The 21,204-nt window shown below is 47.2% G+C and overlaps 1 long non-coding RNA gene across 1 annotated transcript in view; it reads left to right on the top strand.

Annotated features, from left to right (window-relative positions):
* The window catches only part of LOC308349744, a 47,058-nt gene that overhangs the window by 12,330 nt on the left and 13,524 nt on the right, over positions 1–21,204 (top strand). Inside the window, exon 2 of the long non-coding RNA XR_013967485.1 lies at positions 20,121–20,234. This is a non-coding gene — a long non-coding RNA (uncharacterized lncRNA). The remainder of the gene's footprint in view (positions 1–20,120; positions 20,235–21,204) is intronic.

The following is a 21,204-nucleotide window of genomic DNA, read 5'->3' as shown; positions in this document are numbered from 1 at the left end:
GTGGCATGGCCACACGATGGAATATTATTTGGCCATAAAAAGGAATGAAGTACAGGGGCACCTGGGTGGCTCAGTGAGTTAAGCCTCTGTCTTCGGCTCAGGTCATGATCCCAGGGTCCTGGGATTGAGCCCTGGATTGAGCTCTCTGCTCATCAGGGAGCCTGCTTCCTCCTCTCTCTCTGCCTGGTGCTCCGCCTACTTGTGATCTCTCTGTCAAATAAATAAATAAAATATATTTTTTAAAAGGAATGAAGTACAGATATATACTGCAACATGGATGAACATTGAAAGTACTATGCTAAGTGAAAGAACCCAGTCACGAGGGATTATGATATCCATTTATATGAGATATCTGGTGTAGACAAATCTACAGACAGAAATGAGATTAGCAGTGGCCAGGAACTGAGAAGAAAAGGGAATAGAGAGTGATTGCTAATGAGTATGGGGTTTCTTTTGGGTGCAATGGTTGCACAAGAAGTAGGGAGTGGTCAGCTGGTTGGGCCAACCATCAGTAGACAGAAAGCTCCAGAAAAAGCCCTTATATGAACTTTCAGGGGCTACTCAATCCTCTGATTGCTTGAGGCTCATACATGGGCAAAGGTAAAATTCATGGAGTTCTATCAATCTATTAACTTCCCTGGGAGACTGAACAATGGTTCAAATACCCAGACTCATAAACTTAACTACCAAACAGGCAGAGGATATGAACAGTCTACAAGAAACACAAATAGCTAGTAGATATATGAAAAGTGTTTAATGTCTCTCAAAGCTAAAAAAAAAATACATCACAAAACAATGAGATTCCGCTTGTCATCAATCAACTCAGCAAACATATTAAAGTTTGGTAATGTCCAGTGTTCACAAGATTATGGGGCAATAGGCACCCTCATATACCGTTCCTGGGAGTGTAAACAGATTTAACTCTTCTGGAGGCAATTTAGCAATGTCTGTCAACATTTTGAGTGCTTGTTCTCATTGACTCAGCAATTCTACCCCTAGGAATTTGCCCTAGGGAGAGACTGGCAAAATTATGCCAAAATCATGGGCAAAATCATGTTCGCTGCAACATAGCTTGTAATAACAAAAACCTGTAGAGCACTTAGACATTCATCAGCAGGGGACCAGTTAAATACAGCCATGTAATGTAAAAGTATGCAATCATTAAAACATGAGGTAGAACATGGAAAGATCCTCTAAATGTGTTCTTAAAAAACAACAACAATGACGACGACAACAATGTGCATAGCAATACTATCCCATTTGTGTTGTTTTAAAATATATACAGGTAGCTGCAGACTTTTTTTTTTTTTTTCAGGAAGGATACATAAGAAGCATTGGTTACTTTTGGAGAATGGCTCTGGGGGGTTGGAGGGACGAAAAAATGACTTTGGCTTTTTATTTGATGCTTTTCTATAATATCTGATTTATTTATACCATGTGAATGTAAGACTTTTCTTAAAATAAATATTTAAGGGGTGCCTGGGTGGAGCAGTTCATTGGGCATCTGCCTTTGGCTGGGGTCGTGATCCCAGGGTTCTGGGATCGAGCCCTGCATTGGGCTCCCTGCTCTGCGGGGAGCCTGCTTCTTCTCCCTGACTTGTGCTCTCTTGCTCTCTCTCTCTCTGTATCTCTCCAATAGATGGATAGAATCTTTAAAAAATAAATAAATAAAATAAATGTTTTAAAAGCAGGTAAGAAACATGGAGGGATAAGAAAGAGTAAAGAAAGAGTAAGAAGGATCTCTTTGGCGGGAAACTATGGTTTGTCGTGACACAGGACCAGTTCATTTTAACTGCATTAATAAAAGCATTGTGACCAGATCGTTAGGGTTTTGGGAAGACCACCAGGGCAGCAGCCTAGAGGATGGAGAGGAGTTGTGAGACTAAAGTCAGGGCAACTGATCAGAGGTCTTTGCAACAGAGCAGGGCTCAATTTTAGTTGGTGATAGTGGGGGTAGAGAATGCCTCAGCTAGGAGAGTTATTAAAAAGGACAACTGATAGCCATGGTGCTTGATGGGATGAGGAGGCCCAGCCATCTGCCTTGGGCAGCTGAGTGGGTGGCAAAGGAAGGAAGGAGAAGGTTAGAGACCAGAGGAGGATGGGGAAGAAAATAATGAGTTCAGTTCTGAGCGCACTGAGTTGAAGAAAACATCGAATCTGATTATGGTGAACAGACGTAAAAGTCTGGAGCTCAGCAGATTCTAAGTTGGAGGCAGAACACATGAGATCAGATGGGAATGGAAACAGGGTATAAGGAAGTTGTGTGATAAGCAAAAAATAAGGCCCAGTTCAAGGTGGCACTCTACAGATACCCATTTTTGAGTGTTGAGTAGAGAAGAAGACCCAGAGTGAGGCTGAGGAGGGAGCGATCAGAGCTGTGAGGGGAACAGGAGGGGACTGGGGTCACAGACGACCATTCCCTGCTCCTGGCAGGACACTGACTGATCTTTTAAGCTACTCTGTCACCAGCGAAAATTGCCCTTCTTTTGCCACACCTGCCCAGTAAAATCCCAACCCTGGATTTTCTGGTTTTGCTCTGGAAAAGGGCCACCTACCCAGTGAGAATGGCCCCACTCCAAGTTCATGGTTTATACCTCTGTTCGGCTTTCTCTCTGCCACCCATCGATTTATTTTTACTTGCCCTGGGCTGGCTCTGGCTCTCATCCTTGTTATTCTAAATCAGCATCCTGTTCACGTCTCACATCTTACTTCCGCTCATCTTTGTGACCTCTTTTGTCTTCTTACTTCAAGGAACAAGAATGAGTGCCTGGAACATCTCCGCTTTCTCTCTGTAAATATATCTAAAACAACATTTGCCTTCTTTCGCAAGTATTCAGGCTCCAAGAATGAAGTTCAGCTCCTGATTAGTGTTAGGGGCCCTCAAGGAAGCCTCACTGACCGCCCCCGCATCCCCGAGCCTTAGCTATTGGTCCTTCTTCTGTCCGCATCACTATATCACACATTCTATCTTCCTCTTCATGGCATCTGCACTGAAGTTATCTCCCTGTCTCCTCCAATTACCTTGATCCTACGCATATTCCCGACCCTTAACGTCTTATTGATAATACGACACCCAAGCAGATAAAGGCACCTGTTGTAAATGTGTCACTCGCAGAATTTTCACCAACTAAACAGAGTCATGCAGTCAGCACCCAGAGGAAGAAACCAAGCTTTACAGCGCCCCCAGGGCCCTCCTTGTGCTCTCTTACACCCTCTATTTCCCCTCCCCAAGGCAAACACTATCGAGTCTTTCAAAAGCATTGATTAGTTTTGGCTGTTTTTATAAACTAAAAAAAAAAAAAAAAAAAAAAGGCCCCAAATGGTGTGTATTCTTCCGTGTCTAGCTTTTCATTGACATTGTGTTTGTGAGTCAACCACATTGTCGTGTGTAGTCCTGGTGCATTTCCATTGCCCTATAATAGTCCATGGTGTGAACGGACCGCGATGCACTGACCCATCCAGGTATGACAGATTGTAAATAGCAGCCACTATGTTGTATTCATCTTCCTATCTCCAGCCTTTCCCACCTGTCTGCATAATGGTTTGTGCATCAACAGGTGAGAGAACTCAAGGAGTGCTTTTCCACTGTATTCTTAGATGATTCGATGATACCTGCAATCTTAGATTCAATCCTGGGTCTCATGATTAAAATGTTCCAAAAGGGCGATTGATAACTTGAATTGTCTATAGAGGGCAACGATGGTCCTGTGTCTGGAAGCTGTGCGGGACCGAAAAACACTGAAGATGTTTATTACAGAATTGAAAACAGAGGGGATCAGACACGGGCCAGGTTGCTTTAGAAGAGAGCACTGGGCCAATGGGTCACTATTTGGGTTAGGCAGCTTTCTGCTCGATAATACTGATGATACTGGTTCATATGTAGAGAGCACTTAGCCACACACCAGCCCCTGACGTGCACTTAAGGCTTGCTGTCCATTAATTCAATACAAGAGTGACTTTTTAATGATTGAGGCTTGAACATGAGCTGCCTGGTGAAACTGTGATCAATCCGTTCAGGGCTGCAGAGACTGGTGACTACAAGCCCTGGGAAGAGGCTCCTGGTTTGTCTGAAAAGCCTTCCTCTGACTTGGCTCCCTGTCCGGCTCCCCTCCTGATAGAACTGCCTTCCTGCCCGGGCCTCCCTGGGTCCCATCACAGTAAGCAAAGTATAAAGTGTTTCTGCCAGGAGCTTCCTTCCGCCCGGGGGGCCTTTCTATCCTGGCTGGGACCCTCTCCTCCCTACCCCAGGATGCCTGTCCAGCCGTGTTCTCTCCTTCCCGTGACTAAAAAAAATTCCCCTGCAAGGGTGTTGGACGGGGACTCTGACTGGGTTTGTGGCCACCGCAGGCTTGACTCTTCAGGGAGCCAAGGGTCCTTTGGGTTATCCTAGAGTTTGTTTGAGGAAAAAATGGGAAAGTTAGCAAGTGTCTAATGGCGGGGTGGGGGGGCGGGGAGGGAAAGCTGGAGAAACCCTTCCCTAGATGTATCTATCCAGCGTAGGCCTCAGAAAGAAGAAAAGCCCAGACAAATAAATCTGGGTTGCTGAATGCAAAAGGCATTTGTTAGAAGCAGCAAAATGCTGTCATCCTCACAGGCTATGCTGTGCTGCTGGCCCCGGGACAAGATGCTTTATCTTGCCACTGGCGCCTAAAGCCAAGGCCTGGCGGCTGCAGAACCACCCGAAAAACACTAGCTTGAGTGAGACAAGCAGGCGTTGTGAAGTGCTGGCGGACTGTGTCCCCACCCGGGTCAGCCCTCCCTCTCACTTTCTCGGCTCTGTTCCCTGCCTCAGTCCCTGCTGTCACCTCACTCTTGTTTCTTCTCAGAGCTTTAATATTTTTTTGTTCTGGAAGCGGCCAGAGGGAGTCCTAGATTTAGGAAGCTGGCCAGCAGAGGGGCAGATCCCAGAAGCCTCGCCCTCCCCACCCTCCTGCAGCCACAGTTAATGTCCTCTCTTTCTTGTCTTCTGCTGGACAAAGCCCAACACACACTAACAGTGTTAACACGATAAATATCAGCAGTCCTGACCTTTGTCTGTGGGTCCTGGAGTCGCCCTGACTCCCAAGCTCCGCCTTGCCTGTGCTTAAAGTGGATTAGCACTTACCGTAGGCTTGCGGGCCCTGTGCGAGGGCTTGATGGGAATCAAAATAGAGATTACCTTATTTGACTTAAAAAAAAAAATTTCCACTTGAAAGATAGAATCCCCTAGAGAAACACACTGGGGCTTACACATACACAACTTTAAATTGGATTTTAAAAATAGTTTGCCAGCTGTTTGCTAGGTCGTGCCTTGGGTTCTTGTCCTTGATTGATGTTGGGTCCATTTGGGAAACGAGGCCAAGAGGGGACAGAGGGACTGCCAAAGCCACAGGATCCTGGATGCCTGGGGATTTTCCCAGGAGCCCTGGCAGTTGTTGCCATGGGCCTTAGAAACCCTCGGAGCCCTGCCACCAGGGTCTGCGTCTTGCCCAGAGCTCGAACCACCTCCCCCAGACCGCACCTCATCCCTGCATTGCTTCTTCTAGGCCAAGTCTGGAAAGAGAAAGAGAGAGACAGACAGAGAAGAGAAGAGAAGAAAAAGGAAGACTGTTCTCAGCTGGATGGCTCTTTCACATTTTTTTGTGGTTAAATATTTATTTTAGCTCCTTGTAACACCTTCAAGTGATACATACACGGGCCCTCTGCCCGGAACTCCCATCGCCCTCCTCTCTACTGGCCTGACTGCTCTTCATCTCTCTGGTCTCAGCATGCCACTTTCTTAGGGAAGCAGGAAGGGCAGGAGAGCGCGGCGCTTAAGAACACCAGTGTGCCCAGTTTGAAATCCCGGCTCAGCACTTCCTAGCTGTGTGACCTTGGGCTAGTCACTCAGTGCCCCTGGGCTTCAGTTTCCTCAGCTGTAAAGTGGGGATAATGATAGCACCTGTCTCATTAGGGTTGTTGTGAGGATTCAGTGCATTACTATATCGTGTACAGAATACGTAAAGCGCTTAGGACATGGCCTGACATGCAATAAGCATCTCTTGTTACTCTAAAGTACGCTGGTGGTCGGTGCCTCGGGGGTCAGCGGCCACCCTGTGCTCCCCCGGCCACCTGTCCTTCTGGGCATCACCTGTCCTTACGTATCTGTAATGCTTAATTATCCGTCTTCTGCACGAGGGCAGGAACCTATGTCTGTCTTGCTCTCCACTGTCCCTTCCTCACAACATAGAGCATGCCTCACTCGGGAGTTACTCAAAGAAAGTTTTTGAGTGCAATCATGAATGAGATAGAAAAAAGAAGAAATGTCAAAGGCAAATGCGACCCAGAAAGGGCGAGAAACTCGGGGTCCTTGGGTCATGCTCTGCCATCTACATTTGCTCCGTATATATACTTGGCCTTTTCGTTGTATTTGTGTGATGGTTAAACAAAGACGGGATTGATGAGTTTCGAGTTCCAGGATTATAAGGATTAGGCTTTGTAATCACATCTTTGGCAGGAGACTTCCGCCCCATCTAGGTTTTCAAAATCGAACTAAATATTAAATGCATACAAAAGAATAAATCACATGAGCAGAATATAAAAAACAAACATCCAACTACCTACAGCCCGGCTTAGACAGAGGATACGGCCCACGCCACCAAAGCCCCACTGTGTACCTCTCCTCTGCACCCTGCCCCTCCCGGCACCCCCCTAAATTCATGTTGATTGTTTCTATACTTTTCTTCATAATTTTACCCGAAAAAAATACCCTTCCCTGAACAACATGCTGGGTTTGCGTGCTTTTGAACTTTATATGAAGTAAATCATGCAGTATGTATGCTTTGGTCTGCTTTTCTTGCCACTCAACGTGCTGTTGGTGACATTTGTCCTTGCTGTGGCGTGCAGCTGTATGACCTCCTATATGTGACTACTCTGCCATTTTCTTCTCCATTCTCCTCTCAACAGATGTTTGGGTTCTTTGGCATTTTTTGCTCTTGCGGACAGTGCCACTGGGAACATTCCTGCAGGTGACTCTAGGGGCCACAGGCGAGAGTTTCTCTGGGGTTATTTCTGGGTCCTAAGGGTTATACATTTTCATCTTGTCTAGATAACACTGACTTGTTTTCCCCAGGGGTTCCCAGCTTCCCACCTGGTCCCAAGCCTCATCTCCGTGACGTTCTTCTTCAGCTTCTATCAGACCTGTTGGAAAGAGGCTTTGAGGCAGGACCAGATCTCTCTGGTCTGTGAACCTGTACGTTCACACTGCCTTGCCTCCCACTTTGGGCACAAGAGGCAACAGCATGGCCTAGGAGATTTAGATCATCTCCCCTTGTGGCCCGAGTGGCTTCTCTCCAGCTCACGTGCACCCCTGGGGCCCCAGACAGGAGAGAACTCTGTTGACCCAAAGCCAGAAGCCCAGTGAAAATCAAACAGATATCTGGAAACAGCATTCTGACCCATTTCTTTTCTTTTCAAGATAATAAAAGTTTTACTATTTCTTCAACTCCGTGAAAGTGATATTAAAAAAAATTAATTTCCTTGTTGTAAATACCTTGCCCTTGCACTCATTGTTTTTAAATCCCAAAGAGCCTTGATTGTAATGGGCTTTCAATAAATACTGACTTTTGTTTTTGGGCATTTAGTAGGATTACTCAGGGATCTATATGCCAGAGCCAAAAATGGAAATCCTTTCTCCTGTTTTCTCTATTCTCTTCTATGGTTTTATGTTGCCCATATAAAAATAATTTAAAAGAAAGCTGGACCAGGGAAACCTAATGAATCCCTAAGGCCTGTTGTGACTTCCTCCTGAAAACCCTTACATATTTGCTCACCGTATGCTCAATAGGGTCTCCTGAACCAGCTTCTCAGGCTATGAAGGAGCCCAGAGCTTCTTGGTCACTCATACACCCTTTTGAGAAGACCCACTGATGCTTCAAGAAAATGCTCCTCTCTGAGGGTTGCTGGGGGGAGGGGGGAGGGAGAGGGTGGTTGGGTTATGGACATTGGGGAAGGTATGTGCTATGGTGAGTGCTGTGAAGTGTGTAAACCTGGCGATTCACAGACCTGTACCCCTGGGGCTAATAATACATTATATGTTAATAAAAAAACTAAAAATTTTTAAAAAAAGAAAATGTTCCTCCGGCAACTGTAAGTGGGACAGTCTGTAAGCAAAGTCTGCTGCTAAAGGCAATAAGTTATAGACATAAGCCAGGGCTGTGCATAAACCTAGTTACCGCTGGGCCTGGCTGAGGCCCCAGTCACTTTGACGCACGGCTATATTCCCTTTGCCCATCACGCGCAATCTCCAACGCTTGCCAATTCATCTTTTATAATATTTCTCCTGCCCATCCCATCATCGTGTTTGGGCCTTTTTCACTAGATGCCTGAGCCACAAGGGCCTGAAAGCATCTCCCTGCTTGAGTTCCTCCTCATTCTAACCCATCGCTGCTGGATTAATCTTTAAACCGTAAAAACCAAACAGCAGCAACCACAAAAACCCTGACGCAGGACTGTTTGCCCCACCATACCCCTCTTTCTGGCCCCCAAACTCAATGGCTTCCACAGAATAAAATCCAGAACCAAGGCACGGCATGCCGAGCTCTCCCCCAGCATCTCGGACCTCCGTGGCCATCTCAGCAGAAGCCCGCATAAGCTCCCCCCATTGTCAGCCCTGTTTTCAGGACTCAGGACCCCTGAAGCAAGCCACAGAGGGGAAGTTCCAGGCCCTGGCCCTGGGACATGGGCCTGGCTTCTCAGAATTATCACCCCACCCCCCCACAATACCCACACCTCTTCTGTGGCACACTGCCAACAGCCACTCCTTCAGGTGCCACCCGCCTGCACTGGCCTCCTGAGCAGCATTGCTTGGCACTCCCCTGGGCCCACATGCCCCCAGCAGAGCCCTCACCTCCTCCATCCCTTCCCTGCCTCCCTTAACCTTTGACCCTTGCCCTCCTCCAGCTTGCTGTCCTGACTCAGGATGTATAGCTTATTCCAGAGAGACTGTCCACCTGAACTGTAGACCCCAGAGAATGGGAACCTTGACGTTCGTGTAGGGCGGGGCCTCCCATATCTTCTGTGCCAACATACATTGCATTTTACAACATGATGGTGATTGTGATAGTGAGAGGGAGAAAATTAAAACTAAAAAAAAACAAATGAAAGGGTAATTCCCTCTTTCTCTATGTCATAGTAGGCCCACCGGCTCCCTCCTTCCTCAAAATCTGCTAAAAAAAACAACAACGAAAGAAAATGCTGGGCCTGACTCCTTTGTCCTGTCATATGTAAAATAAGGAAGTAAAATTCTAGGGAATAGAGAATTGAAAAAGCAAACTAATACATTTCTTTTAATGACCCAAATAGCCCAGGAAAGATAAATAAACAACTTGGACCTGAGACAAAAGGTCGTTGGCCGCTGAGGGAGGCAAACCAGGTGCTTCTGAGAGCCAACCTGGGCCCCACAGCTGCTGGGCCAAGACTGATAATAAAGGAAAGCTGATTACCAAAAATAAAAGGTGCTGAATGGACCCTCAGTGGTCATCTCTGAAATACCAATAGGTTAATATTGTGAAGGCCCCCATTTTTTTTTTTAAATGCCCACGCACTATCATGACCAATCTGTGGTTGTAAATCTGCAAAGCCTTGAGTAGAGAGACCCCATCTGACTTAGGACCTGCAGGGCCATGCCAGTCCCCTCACAGTAGAGTAAACTTCTTGTTTTGAAAGGTGAAGAAACTTCTGTAAAGGGAAAACAGGAGACCCTGGCTGGCTCAGTCCACAGGGCAGGCGACTCTGGCTCTCTGGGGTGTGAGCCCCATACTGCGCCCAGACCCTACTTAGGAAAAAAAAAATAAAACAGAAAACAAATATTCTCTCAAAGCCTTGTCTTTGGCAGGAAGCAGAACCACCCATCTTAATTCACAGGTTATAGTGCAAATACTTAGGTTTCTTTAAAAGAGCAAAAAAACAAAACAAAACAAAACAAAAAAAACTGTCTTTTTTTCTGTGGTCTCTCCATCACTTTGTCCGGCTCATCTCTACAAAATCCATCTTCCTTTTTTTTTTTTTTTTAATTTATTTATTTGACAGAGAGAGCACAAGTAGGCAGAGCAGCTGACAGAGGAAGGGGAGAAACAGACTCCCTGTTGAGCAAGGAGCCCAATGCCGGGCTCAATCCCAGGACGCTGGGATCATGACCCAAGCAGAAGGCAGATAAGCTTAAGGACTGAGCCGCACAAGCGCCCCCAAACCCATCTTCCTAAAACTCCAGCCTCACCTCAGGACTCTCTGCTCAAAAATGTGCAGTGGTTTTCTGTTTCCTCATGTGTACAATATAAATGTTATCAAGGCTGGCTCTGCAGCCCTAGAGGCTCTAGAAATCCAGGCCCTTTTTACCTTCCTAAAGTCGCTTCCCCTCCCCACAGCCAGCCTCCCCACTACTGGGTGCCCGATGCCCGTGCCCCACCCCTGTCCCCAGGCTCCCCTGGAGGCCCACTCTTCCTCCCAGCCTGACAGAGGTACTCCAGTGTCCCGTGAGCTTGGAGCATCCTGTGAGCTGCACACTTGGGCAATTATAACCCGGTGTTAAATGATTTTCTGTGTGTTACACTTAGCTCTCTGGCTAAAGGATAAAGTCCTCGTGGGCAAGGACTGGTCTTATTCGCTGCTGAACTCATTTCTGAGTCTGGACTGCAGCCAGTCTTGGGTGGCTAAAATCTCTTCATTGCTGGGCTAATCAGGACATCTGGCCCTCTTTTTGCTTTGTCCCCCGCTGTCTTGCCCAAGATCTACGCCATCTCCCCAAGTCTCAAATCAGAGCAGCCTTCGGTTGTCCCCACTTATCTTAATCAGATGAGAATAATGGGAGAGATGACGTATTTGAAGAAGCCCCGGGGGGAGCAATTGCAAATAGCCCAGCTTCATTTACGGAGGACTTTCACTGTTATCTCATTTATAAGTAAGGGAGGCAGCTCTCACCCTCTGGTTTACAGATCTGATAAAAACGTTACAAGGCTAAAGGCTTTGCGTAAAGGGTATGTCAGAACTGGCACTTAGGACCCATCTCAAGTCTGGCAATATCCTTTTTCCTACACCAGGTTGCCTCACAGCCAATGGTGATAACAAAGCTAGTTTTATTTATCCAAAATGAAAACTATGTTAATATTTATGCTTAGACGTTGTTCTAGTAAAATGCTAATCATTACTACCCTGATGGGCGCAAAATATTAAAAATAGTTTTGCTGTATCGGTCTTCCTGAATTTGAGATTGATTTTAGGATTAAAGTGTTATTAGCCACCTAACGTGTTTGGGTGCATCCCAGTGAAATCCACTTAGCCTTTGGGTACTCAACAAAAACCCACGTACAGTTTACAAAGACTATTTCAAGTGCCTGCTTATTGGTAGCAGTATCATGCCATAGAAAAGACAGCAAGTTACTGTCAAGCATTCCTGGAATTGTGAAACTCAGAAAGCGTATTTATTTTGAAGACATGTTTATTTCACGCTTTGTATTCATTTTAAACATTAGGACTACTCTGTGGAACAAGTGTATAAGAATTGGCATTTGGGGGGCACCTGGATGGCTCAGTGGGTTAAAGCCTCTTGCCTTCGGCTCAGGTCACGATTCCAGGGTCCTGGGATCCAGCCCCACGTGGCTCCCTGCTCAGTGGGGAGTCTGCTTCTCCCTCTGACCTCCTTTCCCCAGCTCTCCCTCCATCCCTGCTTATGCTCTCTCTCTTGCTCTTTCTCAAATAAATAAAATCTTAAAAAAAAAAAAAAAAAAGACAAGGAAACCAAGGCCAGAGTGCCTAAGTGGTTGTGACCAGGGTCGCCCAGCTCATTAGTGGCTGCAGCAGTCAGGGTCCTGGCAGGAAACCAAGGACACACTCTAACTGGGTGATTTCAGCAGAATTCAGGACTCCTTACAAAAGTGGGGGCAGAGCGTAGGGAAGCCACAGGGGGACAGCCCAGTGTTTGGGGGAGCTACCTGGCCCTGAGGAGAGAGGAGGGCACTGTTAGCAGAAGCAGGAGGGAAACCCAGGGTGGGAGGAGCCGGCCGCAGCCTGCAGAGACCTAGGGAGAAGTCAGGGGAACTAACACCCAACCTGTCTCTCCTGCTGGGAGCCCCTCATTGGCTGCACCATAAAGCCAGAGGGCAAGGGAGCCTGTCTAAGTCTGCAGAGGCCAGCCTCCTAGGACGTAAGACAGGGTGGAGAAGAGCAGAGAGTGCCTCCAGGGTGGGTTAAGCAAACAAAAGATAACCAGCACAGAGGTGAACAGTGGCTAACCCTCAGACTTCCTGTCTCCTGTTCCTCCTATGCACTTTCCATAATGCTGTGGCCTCTACACACTGGGACCTGGCAGAGAATTCCAGAGAAGATCCCTCCAGAGACCACCCTTAGGCCCACAACATCTCTCAGCATTACCCTTCAAGCTAGTTCTCTAAAACCTTATATGTGAGTATTATCCTCTACATGAGGACAGACTACCAATCCAATGGGAGCTGTGAATGAGATTGAGTCACGCAGCTAATACGCAGACCAGGGCAAGCTGGTGGGGGCTGGCAGGTGCAGAGAGCTCATTCTGAAGTCATCACTGGTTCTTGGCCTTCACCTCTTGCTAGTGATATCCCAGGGTCTTTAATGCAGCTGCAGTGGGCATTAGCCACAAGGCTGGTGAAGTTTCAGTAAGAGAAGATCCTACTATCTTTTGCATCTGACAATTAAAATATCTTGAGAGAAAGACTTCATTTCACAGCATTGTCTATAATGATATAATTTGCACTTGGCTACTGTGGCTTTATTTTTATGTAATGCCCCTGGCGTGAAACTTTGGGTTTTATGAAAAGGAATCATCCTGGGCATTGACAGTGTTCTGCTCACTTGGGTGAGCTCCTTATTCCCCTTTGTCCTTGGTTGGATGGGAGTGAAAGTCATGAAAGAGTCTGACCATGGCCTCTTCCACTCCCGGGAGCTGTGAGAACGGTATAATGAGAAATGCAAACCAGTGTTCTCCTAGAACACCAAGAGGCCATAGAGAAAGAATTTTCAGTTCCTGTCCTAGCAGAACAGTTTCCAGAGAAATGAAGTTGTGGTCACATGCAACTCTTATGCCCTGAGTGATCACATTCCCCCACGAAAGGTAACAGCTGCGTCTGTAGTGACTTTGCTCAGAGTACAGCCAAGTCACTCCCTCAACTCCTCACCCAAATTAGACCCTATGCACTGTGTATCCCCCCACCACACACACACATGCACGCGCGCACACACACACACACACACACACACACACACACATGGCCCACCTCCCCATGGGAGGTCTTTCCCAGCTCAGCTATTAAGCAGTTTCCCTGGTATCATTGCAATTGACGGAAAAGGCACAGAGATAAACCAATGGAATCTCGTGGCAATGGCTCTGCAGTCTCCTTGCTGTTTCTGCCTTGGACCTTTTGTACTTGCTAATCCCTCTGTTTGGATTACTCTAGCCCCACATTGCGGCCTGGGGTGAGTATATACCCCGAAGTGGAATTGCTGGGTCCAATGGCAATGCTCTGTTTCATTTCCTGAGGACCCACCGTACTGTTTGCCACAGTGGCTGCACAATGTCACGCCCTCACCAGCCCGCTTCACCTACTTGCACTTACGTATCTTGCGTAGTGTCTGTCCCTACTCTTACTTGAACGTAAGCTCCACGCGGGAAGAGACTTGCTTCCCAAGTGCCCAGAACCTTGTTTGGCATGTGGTAGTTGGCAGTCAGTATTTTTTTTTTTTTTTAAGATTTATTTATTTGCCAGAGAGAGAGGGAGAGTGGCAGGCAGAGGGAGCTGAGCAAGGAGCCTGATGCGGGACTCGATCCCAGGACTCTGGGATCATGACCCACGCAGAAGGCAGATGTTTAACCAAATGAGCCACCCTGGCATCCCAGCGATCAGTATTTGTTAGATGGATGCAAAAGATTCAGTGCCTCTGAGTTCATTTGCAAGGCCAACCCCTTCAAGCCAGCTTGATGCCCAGGGTGCCTCCCTTAGCCCACTTCATCAGAAGTCTCCTTCCTTTCGATTCTTCCTCTTTCCACTTTGCTTTCTGGTCATCTGGGAACTCGCCCCATCTCTCCCGCTAAATCCAGAGCAGAGCTCCTCAAGGTTAGGGAGCATGGTTTGTTTGTTCTTGGCCTTTTGCCAACTTCCTGGCCTAGAGGATATGTGCTCAACACACAGAGGAAAGTTCTAATTACCCAAGCTGAGGAGCGACACTATAGGGGCTGGGCTTGAGGTGCTCCAGAGCTCTCTAGAAAGAGTCCCCCAGTAAACCATTGGCTGTGTGGCCAAGGCACATGTCTTCATTCTCTGACCTGGTTCTCCTGGGTCTGATGAGGAGGTTGGATCACTGATTCCTCAGGTTCCTCTTAGATATTTAGGTGTGCTGCAAGACCACTCCTTTGGCAGGAAGACTTCAGTCTGCATCTCTGAGAGCCCATGGTCTGAGATGGAGAAAATAAACACGCGAGAAAACTTAAAGACGCAGAGAAAGCTGGTGCCCAGAGCAGTCCTTGCCTGGAAGGACAGGTGTACAGGGCCTCCCCCAATGCCATCCCCCACTGCTAGAGCTTCAGGGCACAAAACGTCAGGAAACTCAAGAGGAATGCATGACCTTTCCATTCTTGTTGAGAGAAGGAAAAAAATCTTTATAGCTCACGTGATTTCACTGGGTTATTTTAAACTGTTTATTTTTCTGTCCCATCCCCAGGGAATGAACATTTGCAGGCAAAAATGTACTTGCCTTTGCTCAGCTATTCGTGTATAAATATGACTTGAGCAAAGTCTCCAAAGGACGACCAATCCTGCCTACCCCTGGTCCCTTCCCGTTTGTTTCCTAAGAAAGACTTAATGAGTTTGTACCCAAGAGTGAAATGTTTTGGGGACACTTAAAGCCTCCTATACATTTTTTAAATCTTTTCAAATGCATAAACCATGCACTAACAACATTCACAGACTATTTGAACAAATCACTCATGACCTAACAACCCTAACACACAATTCTTTTTTTTATTTTTACCAATTACCTTTCAGGTTTACCCATTTGGTTACATAGTTTAAACTGTAGTATCTGGACCATAATACAACCTTGGATTCTACATTTTCTTCGTAACATCTGTCAAGAAACCACACATTTCCCCAGACGTATCTTTTAAAAAATATCCATAAATCTGGGTCAAATCTACCATGGACTGAGTGCCCAGTGAGTGGGTGCTGGGCTTTAGAGGTTACAGAAAGATAAAAGTTGTGTCTGCCCTCCAGGAGTTTCCATCCTTTTGGAGAGATGGTACACACATTCATCGAACACTCTTGGAGAGTCCTGATTTTTTTATGAGTTTATTTATTTATTTGACAGACAGAGATCACAAGTAGGCAGAGAGGCAGGCAGAGAGAGGGGGAGGCAGTCTTCCTGCTGAGCAGAGAGCCCGATGCAGGGCTCGATCCCAGGACCCTGGGATCATGACCTGAGCTGAAGGCAGAGGCTTTAACCCACTGAGCCACCCATGTGCCCCTCGGAGAGTCCTGATTAATGGGAAGATGTGTGAGGCCAGTGGTGATGCATGCATGGTGAGCAGGCATTCTAGGCAGTGGGGAGTTGATCGGGGGGAAGTCCGCCTCTCCTCGAAGATGAGAGAGTTGATTTATCCGTGATGAGCAACAGAGACAGAAGGAAGGGAGGGAAGAGGCGGTTCAGATGGGGAAAACTGGAGGAGGACATGAATGTGTTGAACATGGGGCCATATAATCCATTTGGGAGATGCTGAGGCACTTAGCCCAACAACTGTAGAAGGCGGATGTGTGAGGGAATGGTGCGACCGCACATAGGCAGGTGGTCATGAGAGAGGGAATTGGAGTTTCCCCGAAAGCTGGACAGAAGTATAAAGCTGATATGACTGGGATGAGGAGGGGACATGGTGAGACCAGCACTGTAGTCCCATTGGCCCAGCGGGGGCAGGGTGCTGTGTGTTGTCACCGTTGTTCTGTTCTGGAGGTGAAGGGAATTTATCCATCTAGACATAGCCGGTAGATCAGGGGAGAGTTAAGGTACTAGAGGGCAGAAGGTCGAAGGGAAGCAGGGCCCAGGCCTTGGGAAAGGATGACATACCAGAACTCACAAGTAAACACCCAGGGCAAGCCAGGGCTTGCCCCTCTGGTTCTCTGCTCCATTCTTGCCGAACAGTGCCTGGCCCAGAAGGAGTCCTCATAAGGACTGAACCAAGTTTACTTTTGCAAAATTTCTGTACAGAGTTCAGCAAATCTCTCTTCCTTTTGCAGGCCTCAGTGTCAACTCCCTCAGATAGGCCTATTTTTTCAAGTCTGCCTCCTGGTCATTTAGGGCCAGGTCAGGCCAGGACGCCATGTGCGTCTCAACAGCTAGCCATCCGGAGCCTCGCTGAGGCCTGGAAGGATTGCCACTTGAGATCCTAGTTAGTCATCCTGGCAGCTGCTTCCTGTCGCCCTTCCCTGGGTGACTTCGCTTTAGGCCTCTCTGGGGTGGTAAGAGGATATTGTCTGGACTCATCAATTATTACCACGGGAAGGCAGCTTGCACAGAAGCACGTGTCCCCTTGCCACATCATCAGCCAGATGAATGCAGTCAGGCTGGGAGGGAGGGGGGCTCACCCGAACCACATACTGCCCAACAGTAGCTCACGGTCTAGCCTCATTCACGTAGGAATCAATGTCTGGCACATTTTCACTGCTGGAGATACAGACAAAACTGCTGAGGCAGGGGGACCAATCATTGAAATAAGCAAGGTGGGCAGTAAGAAGTGCCAAGGAAAAAGCAGAGGGGTGGGGAATGGAATGTGATGGGGGTTTACAGTGGTAGAGAATGTGGTCAGGGAAGGTCTCGGGGAGAAGGTGACATTGGAACAATGGCCTGAGCAGAAAGCAGGAGGGAGCACTAGACTATCTGGGTGAAGAGTGGTGCAAAGGCCCTGTGGCAGGAGTGACCCTGGCATGTTGTAGGAACAGTGAAAAGTGATGTGAGAGGAGAGGAAGAGGAAGCGAACCCTGAGAGATCTGAGGGGCAGAGGCTGTACGAGGTCTCAGAGTGCACCGTGGGAGGCCTTTGGCTTTTTTTCTTCCCACACACTGCTCATTGTTGAATTCATGATCCTGCCTTTTCCTGTTGATTCTCAAGGGTGCTGAGACTTCTGTGGGCAGAGGGGAGAATAGGGCAGCCAACAGGATTCGTGAAAGCACATAGCTGTGGTGTGGGCAGCAGCCTGGGCCACCTGTGCTGGGCCCACCCCCATGCCCCTGCTCCAGGAGTCTTTCAGGCTGAGAGGACAATGTGGCCTCCCATTTCATGGTCAGGAGAGAGAGCACAGATGCAAAGTTAAGCCAAATTAATCCAGTACGTAGAATCTGCAAAATGTCGCAGGGGAGCAAGTTCATAGCTGAAGCAAGAGCAAAGGGCTGAGTCCAAGGCCAGCAGTGCTGTGCATGGCTGTGCAAAGAGTAGAAGCAAGTACATTTATATAGCGGTGCCTGGCAAAACAGTGATGTCCTAATGGTGATCCATTTCATTCTAATTCTTAGTGTCCTATGCTCCCTGCCAGCTCTCTGTGCCCCCGTGCATGAGGCCTCTGCTCAGACTGGTTTCGCAGGCATCACCATGGATGCCAGGTCCTGGGTGGGCAGCTGAAGCAGGTAGGCAATGAGCACTGTTGTTTACTGCAAGCTCTTGCCTGCCGGGGCCCCCACCCCCCAGAAGGAACTGTTGCACGTCCTGGGGCAGAGCCAGGTGGGCAGATCCATTTCCCCTGGGGAATCTCAGCTTCTCCCGGTGACCTGGCCCTTCTGCTCTGAGAGGGTGTGGGCAGAGCCCGGATGGTGGGCCAGACCATTGTCAGAGTTCAGTCAATCTGGTCTTGAACTCTGACTCTGGCCGGGATCTTCATCCGTGTGCCTTCTCTCTCTCCCCCAGGACAATCCGGTTCCAAAGTCCAGATCAAGTCAATTTCACAATCTCTTATTAATTCCTAGCTGCCAGACACTTTATCTCTTGCGGGGAATACTAAGATTGACAAGGCATGAATGTTCCCTGCAGAGACACTGAATCTATTGTAAGTGTGGGGTGCAGGCGTTCATGTGTGTGCACATGAACTCACATGTGCTCGTGGGAGGCAGCCTGGGATATTAGTGGGAAGAAACCTGAGTTAAAGTGAATTGGTTTAGTCCCAAGTCACCCAGCTCAAGGCACAAGGCACCACCTCACAAAGGTGGGGAGATCCTGCCTGTTCTAGGACGCAGATAGGATATGGTCTCATCTTTATAACAAATAGAAAAATTAGAAGAAGCTTGCACATGTATATGTGTACGAAAAGATCTGGAAGGACACCTGACAAGCAGCCACTGTGGTTACCCCGCCCCCGCCCCACCCCGCCCCACCCCGCCCCACCCCGCCCCGGGAGTGGAAGGAGGCAAGCAAGGGGAAGAGGCTCTTTTTGCCTTATGCATGTCCTTATTCTTTTTTCTCCAAGAAGCACACGCTACTATGTAATTTTTTGTTCCAATGAATACGTGTAAACTAAGCTAGTGAGGCAGAGTCAGGGTTTAAATCCAAGCAACTGGCTGCCCCTGCGGCTCATCTGGTGGAAAAGATAGCACACACACCTGCAGAGAAGAACCACAGCCAAGGTCGCTGGACAAGGACAGTGCGAGATGATTGGTTCAGAAGTCTGGGGGTGGGAATGACCACTGAGCCATGGTGCCAATGAAAAAGAAGGACAAGGACCTTCTAGGCAAGGGAACTTTAGAGGGGAGAGAACAAAGTCCTGAAGGGTATTAGAGACAAATGCAGGGCTGGAAGGCTCAAGCAGGTGAGTGCTAGGGGATGAGTGGAGATGTGAAGAGGAAGCAGCTGCAAGGACAAGGGACTGAAATTTGATGTGGAGGAATTGAGTAACTGGGACTTTGAGGAGAATGATCTAGTAGGCAGTTCCCAAAGTGTGGTTCTAGGACACCCATGGGTCTTCAAGACCCTTCTGGGGGTCTGTGCATTTAAAACCATTTTCACGGTAATGCTAAGATACTATTTGCCTTCTCTACTCTCATGCTGAGTGTGCAGTGGAGTTTTCCAGAGGCTACATGATGCATGCTGGCATCACCACTCTGATGTTAACATGTAATGGATTTTATTTTGTTTTATTTTTATTTTATTTTATTTTATCTTATTTTGGGGGGTGTTTCTTTTTAATAAAGTAATAAATATCTTTACAATTTCACACTTAAACATTGAACGCAGTGACTACTGATAGATACAATCCATATAAAGAAAACTCTTTGGGATCCTCAATAATTTTAGCATACTCCAATATAAAACTCCATGTGCACAGCTCTGTTTATGTGCATATGCCTGTGTATATGTCAATGAATAAATGGGCTTTTTTCCTGGGATGGGAATCCAGAGTGCTCATTCGATTCTCTAAGTGATGATACACCAAATGCAAAAGTGGGAAATGGTTGGCTTGAAGGGACAGAAAAATCAAACACCAGGACTGAGCAATGGTCCACAGGAGGCAGGTTTTGGGGGCAGTGGCATGGTTTTAGATGAGTACCATAATCCCTTTGTCTCCAATTTGGGAATAATAACATTGGTCTATCAACTTCAGCAGGAAGGTGTATGTGAACACACTTTGCACATCAGAGATGACTCAGAGACCATCAAAATCTATGCCAATGTTAGTTTCTAAAATCCATGGAATTCAAGTTTCTGAGACCTTTGCACCCTGACCTCTACCCTCCTGCAGCAAAGAAAGAACGTGTGAAGTCTTAGGTTGGTGTTTGCAATTTCTCTTCCAGTCACATTCTGGGGGATGGAACCCAAAGAAAAGACTTAAACAAAGATCTGGGCCCGTCTCTTGATTGGGGTAATACCTGCACGTTCACACATCACTTGTTCTTACATTGTCTGGCTGAGGGCCTGCCTGGCAACTTGGCTAGACTCCTGCCTAGAAGTGGGATGAGATGAGAATAGGCTGGGACTCGTTATTTACTCCCAAAGGAGTTGTTCCCAGAGACTTAACTTCCCTCTCTCGCCATAGGTAACTTGCACAATTGCTTCAATATCCTTCCTATGGGAAATGGTAATCTTATTTTCTTTTGCTTCTTTCACAGGCCTCGGAGTATTGAATATTTAATAGGGAGTGTGTGCCCTTGCGAGACCAGGTGTGAGGAAGGGGCTGGAATCAGGACTCAGGCCTCCTTGGACAACGATTTTGAGCAAGCAAGGTAAGAATGACGAATGCCAAGTGGCCCATGACAAGGGGAGCCCTCCTCCAATACAGGTTGCAGTTGAGGAAAAAGAGATATAAAAAGAAAACACCCTGTTTATTGATAACGAGCTTAGGAAGATTTAGCTGAGCAAATTCCTAACAATACTTCCCCCAAGTTCTAAGCCAGTTTTTTGTTCTCAAATGTCAGGTATGAATTTCTCAATGTCATATTTTCATGAGACATTGCAAGTTTAAACATAACCATTCCACTGCTGCCCACCTCTGCATTCCACTTTATGTTCTGAAAATGGCTAAGACCTTTCAAAAGGTGTTAATTAATCTTTCAATAAGTTTCTATTTAATAGCTAGAAACTTGACCAAGCTACGTGAGCCTTATAAAACCTTAGACTATTTGGGAGCTACTAAGAAGACGGGGTCCAACAGATGTGAGTTTGGATTAGCTGGTGACCTAATAGTTGGTAAGCTATTTAACAATTCTAAGCCTTGGTGTCCTCACTTGCAAAAGAAGATCCAAAATGTATTCAATAAATCCATTTTGAATGTTCAACGCCTGCCAGGCACTCTTCGTGTTTACAGGGGCAGACATGACAGACATGCCCCCCTGCTCCCATGGAACTTATCACAGGACCTGGATACTAAACAAAGATTACATAATGAAGTCATTAATTCCAATTGCGATAATGGCATCCACTTCTGCCAATGCTGTGAGGATAGGAGAGGCAAGCAAATTCAAAACTGATGTCCTAATACTACTTATTAGTTTTGCTAACAGTCCTAATTGGAATAGCTCCAGGCTGTGCCTTCGTTCTTCCCTTGTTTTTTGCCCGTACTTAAGTGGTTAGAAGCAACGGCAAGCATGCGCCTTAGATGTGTGTCCTTTACAGCAGATGAGAAGGCAAGCATTCCTCCTATGTTGGGGACATGGGTTTAATTAACCTAAGGAGAGAAGATAGGGTACCTGGGTG

The sequence above is a fragment of the Martes martes genome (assembly GCF_963455335.1).
Source record: "Martes martes genome assembly, chromosome: 9".
Taxonomy (NCBI): Eukaryota; Metazoa; Chordata; class Mammalia; order Carnivora; family Mustelidae; genus Martes; species Martes martes.
This window is presented reverse-complemented; position numbering and strand designations above follow the sequence as displayed.